The sequence below is a fragment of the Electrophorus electricus genome, chromosome 20 (assembly GCF_041902795.1).
Source record: "Electrophorus electricus isolate QZ-2024a chromosome 20, ASM4190279v1, whole genome shotgun sequence".
NCBI lineage: Eukaryota > Metazoa > Chordata > Actinopteri > Gymnotiformes > Gymnotidae > Electrophorus > Electrophorus electricus.
The window spans coordinates 15,212,501-15,222,500 of record NC_137516.1 but is presented as its reverse complement, the minus strand read 5'-3'; the positions used below and the strand labels follow the sequence as shown (position 1 = coordinate 15,222,500).

Below are 10,000 nucleotides of genomic sequence, written 5' to 3'. Positions count from 1 at the left end.
GACAGCAAAGCAAGAGAGAAGGAAAGAATAAACGAGAAAACATCAGAGTAGCTTGTGAACTAGATATATGAACTGGGTCTTGGAGGAAGGAGGGGCTCCAGAGCACGTCTGCTTCATTTGTTAGCTTAAAGGGGCGAGGCTAACAACACTAGAGGAGCACGATGATGGGTTCCAGATGTGTGTGAGTTTGCTGGAACAACACCCGTGTCGCTATTGACCCCGTTGCCAGAGCAACCGAAGTGATGCTCTGGGTGGGAAAGGATACGGCCTTCGCCCCCTGCACTGAGTTCCATAGCCCAGGCTGTGCCGCACGACCTCTCTGGGGCTGTACACTCTGAATTACTGCCACCTGATGCGCCACCCACCTGATGCGCCACCCACCTGATGCTCCTCCCACCTGGAGCTCGCCATACCCAGAAGGTCCACGCGTGTTGCTTTTATTTTTGAAATTTTATGCCCGCTGTCTTCATCGCCACCCACCTCTCTCAGCGGTCAAGCCGCGCGAGATCGCTGCGCCGCCTTTCAGATGGATTTTGGCATCGTCTCCATGCAAGGTGTGAAACTTGCTTTAGTGCCACAAAGCAGCCCGCGGAGCAGCTCCTGGAGAGACTGCGCTGGCTGCCATCCCAGCTCGGGCATGGACGGCCAGCGTTCCTTAATAAAAGAAAGGTACCGGGGAACACCAAGCACCGTTGTGTGTGTGAGATCACATTAACCCCGCCCTCCCATCCTCCCCTCGACCAATAGCCTTCATACTCTGCTAGCCATGCTAATGTTTCTGGGTTTAAATGTTACTTTACAGGAAAGAAGACCTGCGCACGATAGATCCTGGATCACGCGCCCGGGAGGATCCAGCGCTTAATGCCGCCGCACGCAACGTATCGCCACCAACGCGCTCCCTCCACGTTTCCCTATGGGCAGAGGAAAGCTCGCACACCCTGTCCTGAGCTTTTGTTCGATTCGTTTGACAGTCTGCCAGGGCATTTTGCTCCGCCCCCGTTCACAGTTCTTAACTCGTGCAAAAGACCGGGGATTAGCGGTTAAACATCGCAGGACCACGGCACCGTAATAACTGAGCGGTAAAAAGCGAGACTGTTGGTAGCATGGGCGCTGAAAGAATGAAAGACAAAGGGAAGAAAGAAAAACAAATCAATTGTGAAAGCTTTGCAGAAATATCACGGGCGCGCCGCTTTGCCGGCCATAACCTTTGCGTCATTAGCGACTTTTGATAATGTCACCAGGTGGCTTTAATCCTCCTGCACAAGCGCGGCTACAGCTGGTCGGGATGGACGCGTGTCAGAGGCAGTGGGAAGCAGTGGGAGGCAGCGTTAGCAGTTATTAGCGCGTGGCATTTGGCGCGGTGGCAGGCTGTTTGTCGGTGCTCGCGACGGGGCATGTTCCACTCGCCGTTCCCCGATGCGAGGAGGCTAGCTTTATGGTGTTTAGCGAAGGGCTAGGCGTCCACGGTCTGATTACAGCATGCTTTTGGTTGTCTTTGGCCACGTTGCTGGCTGGTTGCAGATGGTTGGAGATGGTTGGAGATAGCCGGTCGGAGATGGCTGGTTTATACCTTGCCGTGAACACTCTTAGCTACTACGCATGCGAGCAGTATGCCAGTTAGTCTACTGCCACACTACTGAACTTCTCCCAAAGAAGTGTATTCCCTCTTCTTTGTCTATGTGTGTGAGCATGAGATACACCGAGACAAGCGTTGCACAGGAGAGTAGAAGTGGTGCAACCCAGTGGAAGGAAAGTGTATGAGAAGGACAGAAGTTCTGAAAATAAAAAACAAAAACAGGCCAAAAAGCAGTTGGAGTGGCTGAGGTCCGACTGAGCATGCGGCAGGTCCAGTCACTTTTTTTTTTCGTCCTCGTGAATAATTCAGAACTCCGGCTGCAGGAACATACAGCAACACGGGCTGTCACCTCCTTTTATATGGTCGCAAAACCACCTCAGCAAATGTAACCATAATACATATCTTTTATATATATATATATATATATATATGTGTGGTATTCGAGGTATATGTCAGCTGGTATTTAACAAACTTGAGTTAGCAGGGTCTTGTTGAGCACTGGGAAAATTACCGCCAAAGCCGTGTACCCTGCTCATAGAACATGTGCTAAACCAGTGTTACTGGTGTTAACTGGTGTTACTGGTTTAGCCCCAACTTGGCTACACATTCTAGTGTTCTGTTTTAAATGGGACTGGATTAAATTGGCCTAGATCATATAGGGCAGTAGCGTACAATGCCTGCCATCATTTCTGTTCATTCACATGTCTCTGCTAAACTACATCTCCCACCATGCCTCTGGGTTCCTGTTTATAAGTAAAGCTGTGAATGGCAATAACCTAAGCAGCGCTGGGAGGACCCTGCAATCCCTTCACTCCGTGGGATTAATTGTGCCTTTGTAGGGCCGCTTCTCTGCAAGATAGGCTGTGGCAGGCCAGTTAGACAGAAGGTAAGTGAGAGGGGCCTATCGGAGCGTGCCATGCGCGTTTCAGCAGCTACGATTTCCGCCTCGAATACAGCGGTAGTCTCGGGGCTTCTGTTTTTTCGTGGCCGCAGCGCAAGTGCAGAAACAGTGTTGTCACTGCAGCGTCAAAAACACCTCTCCAAAATGTATGCACTTGAAGCATTATTATTGTGGCTCACTGTGGTGAGAAAATATTTAGATAATTGTGATATGACGAATTGTTTCGATGGTATGATTTTCCGTGCATAATGACGCAATAGTTATTATTATTATTATTATTATTATTATTATTATTATTATTATTATTGTGAGAAACTGGACAGGTCTTTATTTACCTGCATGAAGTTGGGGGCAGGAAGCTCTGCACTAAGAGCTGGCCCCAAGAGTCAGTAGAGCGAAAGTGCTGTTTTAAGCCAAAATGGGTTCAAAGATATTGTTACACTCGCGAATTTTATATGTCATGCCCCCCTGTTGCGCCTCCCCACCCACCTTGTTTCAAGCGCTCTCGTTCCTGCCCGCCCAATTAACAAACGGCACGAAAGAAAGACCTACAAAGTCAGTAAAATGAGGCGCTGGGTGACTTTAGCACCCCGGTGCAGCCATGAAATGAGACCACTTGCTGTCGCAATAAAACCGTAACGATAGTGTTTAGGAGGAAGGAGCCTGGGATTTTGAATACTGATCTTGTGTAACGGAGCTCAGTTAGCAGGCTTGGAAGGAAATCCTAATTGCCTCTGCTATACGTAGTTTTGGTATATGGGCTACAACCTACAAGCAAGGCTTGCATACAAAGTACAAGTGGTTTATATGCAGATATAAGCCTGGGTTGCCTTGTTTTATCGCGGTGGTTGTAGGCAGAGACGGCGGGCCTGCATATCCGGTGTGGAAGCTGCCTGTGAAAATTGGTCTCGCTTGTTCTGGTGATGTGACACGGGATTTGTGATCAGGCCGGCTTGTTCCAACGGTGTCGCTTCCCGCTTCTCGCGCCGAGGTCGGCTTCCTTCTCGTGGCCCACCGCGTGCCGGCCGGTGTGACGTCCCACGAGGCGCGCGAGAGCCACGTGGCCTGAATAAGCACGCTCAGCCGCTCGCAGCTGCGAGGTGGCGGCGGCGAGCGCTATCGCTACCGCGCAGGAGCCACGCAGGTATTACACGCCGTTTTGCCAAATTCAGGCTAGAATAAGATTATAAAAGAAAAAGAAAAAGAGTATTTTTTACAAACAAATAAAGACATTGCGGGGAAAAAATAAAAATAATGATGGCGCCATGGCGTCTAATTCTGTGCCGTGTCCAGAAAACCCAGTAGAGGGGTGGGATAGGTACATATTCAGAGAACTTTGTTAGTTCTAAACAGGTAACTCATTTTCAGTGATGGTGGAATTATGGCTACATGTTATTATGGTTATTTGTCTATTTGTGTGGAATATATACAAAATTCAGAACAAATATTTCTACAAAGAAAAGAGAATAGAAATGTTAGAAAGAATAGATCAACGCTACTTGAGAATCTCATCTTTGTGGCTGACAGAGGGGCACGCAAAAATGTGTGGGTGGGTGAATATTTGTCCCTCACTCACATGCTCGTGCCGCAGCCCACTGGGGTGCAGCGTAACCAAGTAGCGCGCTCTGCTTGTCGGAGAGACCTGGGAAAGCAGACTCTGGGACAGGACGAACTTGGGGAATAACTTACCCCTCATCTTCCCCCGAAACCGGAGGACGATGCGCCTTCCTGTCCACGTCACCTGAATCTAACGTTTTTCTGGAGACCTACATTTTTTACTCTCTTCAGTCGATAACTATTCAGAGTTCGACCTTGAACAGAATTTTTCCCAGAGTGGTCATGTGACCTGCTGATTGCATCGTTGTCGGTGTCTTGGCAGTGAAGTGGGGCGTGGGCCGGGGTGGGCGGCTGACCTCGGCACTCCAGAAGGGTCGCTGCAGGAAGGGCTATGTTTACGCTTCCTGCTGTCTGGGATTTCGTGCTTGGGAGAGCGTCTGGGTGCGGGAGGGGCTTCGGCGTGGAATGGGGAAGATGGAGTTCAACTTTTTCTTCTTTTTTTTTTTTTTACTGCTCTTCAGTTCAACGGGATGCGAGTCTGTAAATGCCATCGAGACCGACTAGCTGTTGACTCACCTTCAGCCGAGGCTAGAGGGCAGAGTCGTGACGCGCGGCCAGGCCTGCGCATGCGCGCGCGTGCGTGTGTTTGTGTGTTCGCGTGCGCACGACGGGGGCACGTCCCCAGGCAGGAGGCGTGCAGCTGCAGCACCTGCCGGTGAAACGTGAGCCGCTGCTTGCGGCGTTAAAAATTTACCACCCTGCCTCTCACGTGACACTGCGCATCGCCCAGAAAGCTCCTACTGCTACACCCCCCCCCCCCACACACACACACATGCACACACACTCACTTCACAGTTCCCGTGTCTTCTTGCACCTCTTATTTTCCACTTCACTCACTCTCCGGAGCTTGCGTCTTCTCCCACACGTTCCTGTTTTCTTAATTTTTTTCCCTTCCACTCCTCTCCTCCTCTCTCCATCTCTCTCTCTCTCTCTCCCTCTCTCTCTCCATCTCTCTCTCCACTTCGCGGGCGCATTAAACGAGCTAACGGTAATTGTACTCAGATTTCTTGAATTTAAACACCCCTTCTGTCGTCGCGCGACATGCGCCCGTCAGGGGAGGGGCGGACCTTCGTGAAGGAGACCCCTGCCGTGACCGTGTCCCGAAATACTCACTTATCCTCACACGAACTTACAGGCTCCCACTAGCTCTCTGCTCTAGCTAGCTGCGTTTACACCTCAAGGTCAAGCATGCCTTTAAGGCTTCTTCGTTTCCCAGCTTCTCTCTCCCTCTCTCTCTCTCTCTCTCTCTCTCTCCCTCTCTCTCCCTCTCTCTCTCTCTCTCTCCCTCTCTCTCTCCCTCTCTCTCTCTCTCTCTCTTCCCTTTCCTCTCTCCTCCACCCCCCAATTTCCCTCTTTCCCTGGTCCGTGTGGAGAAAGGCTCCCTCTCTCAGACTGAACACACTGGATGCAGCTGGCAACGCTTTGGCTTTAACAGTGGGTCAGAGTGATTACAGCCCCAGTAGAAACGCACAGAATTAGCGAGCAATCAGCTTCTGTAATTGTACCGCAAGCTGTGTAAATGTCCCCCGTCTCCCACCGTCCCAACTGGGACATCTGTCTCTTTTACTTTCGCTGTCTGTCTGGCTCTCTCGACACACACACACACACACACACACACACACACACGCTCTGCCTGTTTATCTCATGCTCACTGCTGCCATTCCCATGCGCTGAATTATACCCCAACACCTCCAGAGATGAAAACAGAAACACCTCCAGCTGGACACAAACAGACCCAGGAGGAGTTCATTCAGCGCTGTGGATTATGGCCCCCCTCACTCCGGTCCACTCCTCACTCCGGTCCACTCCTCACTCCGGTCCACTCCTCACTCCGGTCCACTCCTCACTCCGGTCCACTCCTCACTCCGGTCCACTCCTCACTCTGGTCCACTCCTCACTCCGGTCCACTCCTCACTCTGGTCCACTCCTCACTCCGGTCCACTCCTCACTCTGGTCCACTCCTCACTCCGGTCCACTCCTCACTCCGGTCCACTCCTCACTCCGGTCCACTCCTCACTCTGGTCCACTCCTCACTCCGGTCCACTCCTCACTCTGGTCCACTCCTCACTCCGGTCCACTCCTCACTCTGGTCCACTCCTCACTCCGGTCCACTCCTCACTCTGGTCCACTCCTCACTCCGGTCCACTCCTCACTCCGGTCCACTCCTCACTCCAGATTTTTTTTTTCATCTTTCCTGCTTAATTATATCCAAATTCTCCCTCTCTCACTCTCTCTCTCTCTCTCTCTCTCTCTCTCTCTCAGCCCCCAGTCTGTCATAATTTGACCCCAACCTTCTACTGTATTCCTGCACTAATATATATTTAATCCCATGGGGTGCTGAATGACAGTTGCGGTCAATCAAAACAAAGCCACCGGCCTGTCTGTCTGTCTCCGAGCGAGCATTGTGGGAGCTTGCTTTGATGTGGGCCTGGCGTTGTCTGTCCATCTGTCCACTGAACATGTGGAAGAGAGTTATTGACTTTCTACAGAAACACTGTTTGTTTGCTTGTTTGTTTGGATAGGGTTTAGTTAATACTCTGCGTCCTATACCACGTACCATACTGCTCTACTGGTGATGGAGTGTGTGTCATGTGTGATTGCTTTCGTTTATGTGAGTGTTTGTGTCTGGTTTCTCTCCTCACATAATTAACCGAGTCTATCAGAATTAACCGCGTCTAGTGACGCATGTGTAGTGTGCGTGTGTTTATTTTGTTACACAGCCCTGGCGCCAGGGCCAGCATGACCTTAAAGGTCAGAGGTGATCAGTCTACTTGGCTAGTTGGTTCCAGACCCAAAACTGGTGTGTTTTTATATAGATTAGCGAGATAATCGCAAAGTGAAGACTCAGTTGGGTGGTGGGCGGGGCTGGACCCGGCCAACGGCAACTTAATGGTTCCCGGGTCTCCACGGACCGCCCAGGAGAGAGGGAGTAACCTTCATCCCTGCTGAGCTGAGACAGATGGAGAGGGATAACCAGCTTTGCCACACGCATGCCCACGCCCCGAAACACAACGCTCCCACGAAAAGATCGCCGCCACGCTGTCGCCGTCCTGTCTCCTTCTTGATTTTCCCGAAAGGAATGTGTTTTTTTCCTGCTCTTTCAGGATCTCTCTTTCTTTATTTCTCCATGTTTGTTATTCCCGTCGACAGAGAGGCGCGTGGTTTGTTTTCTCTCCTCATTTCGGCGCAGGGAAACCCAGCCAGATGTGCCTGGTTGCAGGACGAGCTCTCCCGGCCACAGAGAGGCGAGAGGAGCCACGGCCTGCCTCGAGCCGTTTGACGGGGGTGGAGAGCCCTCCATCTGCACGGTGTTTCTCGTGCTGGGTGTTTATTTTCTGTCAGACGAGGGGAGAGAGAGAGAGAGAGAGAGAGAGAGAGAGAGAGAGAGAGAGAGAGAGAGAGAGAGAGAGAGGAAGAAGCTTTTGAGATAGTCTGCCCACCTTGTGCCTGGCAGGAAATCGATAGCTCATAGTGGACCACATCATCCCACTGCCACTCAGGCAGAAGAAGAGAAGAGAAGAGAAGAGAGAGAGAGAGAGAGAGAGAGAGAGAGAGAGAGAGAAGCTGAGCTGAGAGTGGAGGAGACATTAGGATAGTCAGCAAGTTTCAGGTTGAATTATGATTTCTAATGAGGGAGTTCTCGGTTTTCTTAGTAAATTGATGTCAACTATGCACAAATGCTTTCACCATCTCTCCTGTGAGTGAACACACACACAGACACACACACACAGACACGTAGATGGTATTAGTGGTGAAATGTAGATGGTAAGTTGTCTGGTGATGCTCACGGTAGTAACGAGATGAAAATTGTTGTTATTATTATCATATTACCTCTTGACAGCTTCATCACCTTCTTCTCATCATCATTGCCATCAATTTCCTCATTGTGTTCTCAAGTGTTAACTATTATCATAATGATATACTCTTATAAATGAATAGTGTTTGTAATTCAAATGTTCTAATGATCACCCAGCCTTGAGAGCAGAGATGTTCTCTCTTTCTGTGTGTGTGTGTGTGTGTGTGTGTGTGTGTGTGTGTGTGTGTGTGTGTTAGAGCATGGCCTTCTCATTTGAGATTGTATGAGTCATGCCCTCTTGGAAGCTGATATTAAGAGAGAGACACACTTTCTCTCTCTCTCTCTCTCTCTCTCTCTCTCGGATTTGCCGTGCTCCAGTACTTATTAGGCTTTAGCCTCTGATTCAGGACCTTGTGACTAGTAGATCCACTCAGGTTGGATTTCTCCTCCATCTGTTCTCGTGAGCTCCAGAGTGAGCCGGGCACGGCTGAGCACACCGACTCGGTCAGGGGGTGGGGCGGCCGGACAAAGAGGCAGTCTTGTGGATGACAGGAAGGAGTGCGAGGGAAGGATTTGCTGAAAAAGAGGCACCTAAACCGAGGCGTTCCATTCATCTGGAGTTTTGCGGCCTGAAGTGTGTCAGAGAGAGTGTGTCCAGGCAGCTGCCTGTGGCTCATGCCCCAAGTTCCCCTGCCTGTAGGGCATGGCCCGGGTTCCCCTGCCTGTAGGGCATAGCCCGGGTTCTCCTTCCTGTAGGGCATGGCCCGGGTTCTCCTTCCTGTAGGGCATGGCCCGGGTTCTCCTTCCTGTAGGGCATAGCCCGGGTTCTCCTTCCTGTAGGGCATGGCCAACAGGAGACATGCCTGAGCAAAGTTGAGCAAACGCACAGGCTCCGGGTTCACGCTGCCGATCACTCGGGCTCACTCAGGCTCATTCAGGCTCTTTCAGCTTCACGTTACAGCTCATTCCGTCTCGCGCTACAGCTCACACAGGCTCATTCAGGCTCATGTTACAGCTCACTCGGGCTCGCATTACAGCTCATTCAGGCTCACCATACAGGTCAGTCAAGCTTATTCAGGCTCATTCATCCTCACACTATAGCTCGTTAAGGCTCACGCTCGTTAAGGCTCACAGCCCATTCATTAGTTTGCCCCTCCCCATTTCCTATTTTCTTTCCTTTCGTTCTGTTTTTGTTTTGGTTCATGTTCTCACCAATCCTCTTTCTTTCACTTTTAGACAAGGGGCAGTGGAGCAGTAATTGTAGCCACACACCACACTTAAGAGGCCCTACTGGCCGTGTTTGTTCTGAAAAATCCCCTTTTTAATTGTTATTTCTTTGGCTTTTTTCATTCATTGGACCAACCCTGGTCCGAACCCTGGTCCGAACCCTGGTCCAACCCTAATCCAATCCTGTGGTGAATTGTCCCATAGAAGAATCTTGGCCTCTGTTAGCCGGACCGTGCAGGACCGTGATGTTAGCGATAGTTAGCGATCGTTAGAGACCCGCTCACCCTTGTTATCACTCTAGTCTCCGTCTGCCTCCTCGGCTTCGGCCTGCTCCTCCCGTGACGGGCGGCTGCAGCCACCGCAACGAGCCTCTTGACCTCAATAGTTTCCCGAAATCTCGGAAGCGGACGGCAGTAATTGAATTCATTTCGCTTCCAGATGGCAGCGTTGGTCTGGCATGTTTTTGGCACATTTTTCTCATTTTGAGATGCTGTGTGGCATCTGTGACGGAGTCTGGTATTTTAATTCCAGATTACTTACCTCTCACTTACCGTTATCACTGTTATTATATTAATCCAGGAATAATATGACTTAACAGGCCCTGTGTCCTGTGTGTATGTTCGAATGTTGTAGGTTACCTTTATTCTTTATAATGAAGAAAGTTTTGAGGGTGTGAGCTTTTATTTTTTTCTAAATGTATAGGCTACGTGTAGACGATAAGATCTTTAAAGGGCTCGTTCTAATTCATATACGTAGCCCCCACCTCTTTCTCGGGGACCCCCTAAGAGGTCATGTCACCCCAAAATGTTAGTGACCATGAGCGAGCGACCATGAGTCTGCTGCCACAGGTTTCCAATGATTTTTTTCCTTCGATTGTTTTGGC

The 10,000-nt window shown here is 50.3% G+C and overlaps 1 protein-coding gene and 1 long non-coding RNA gene across 2 annotated transcripts in view; one reads left to right on the top strand and one right to left on the bottom strand.

Moving 5' to 3' along the window:
* epha4b (eph receptor A4b) overlaps window positions 1-10,000 on the top strand; it is an 82,501-nt gene that overhangs the window by 26,438 nt on the left and 46,063 nt on the right. The window lies entirely within an intron of this gene.
* The window catches only part of LOC145652577 (uncharacterized), a 13,390-nt gene that overhangs the window by 2,079 nt on the left and 1,311 nt on the right, over window positions 1-10,000 (bottom strand). The window lies entirely within an intron of this gene.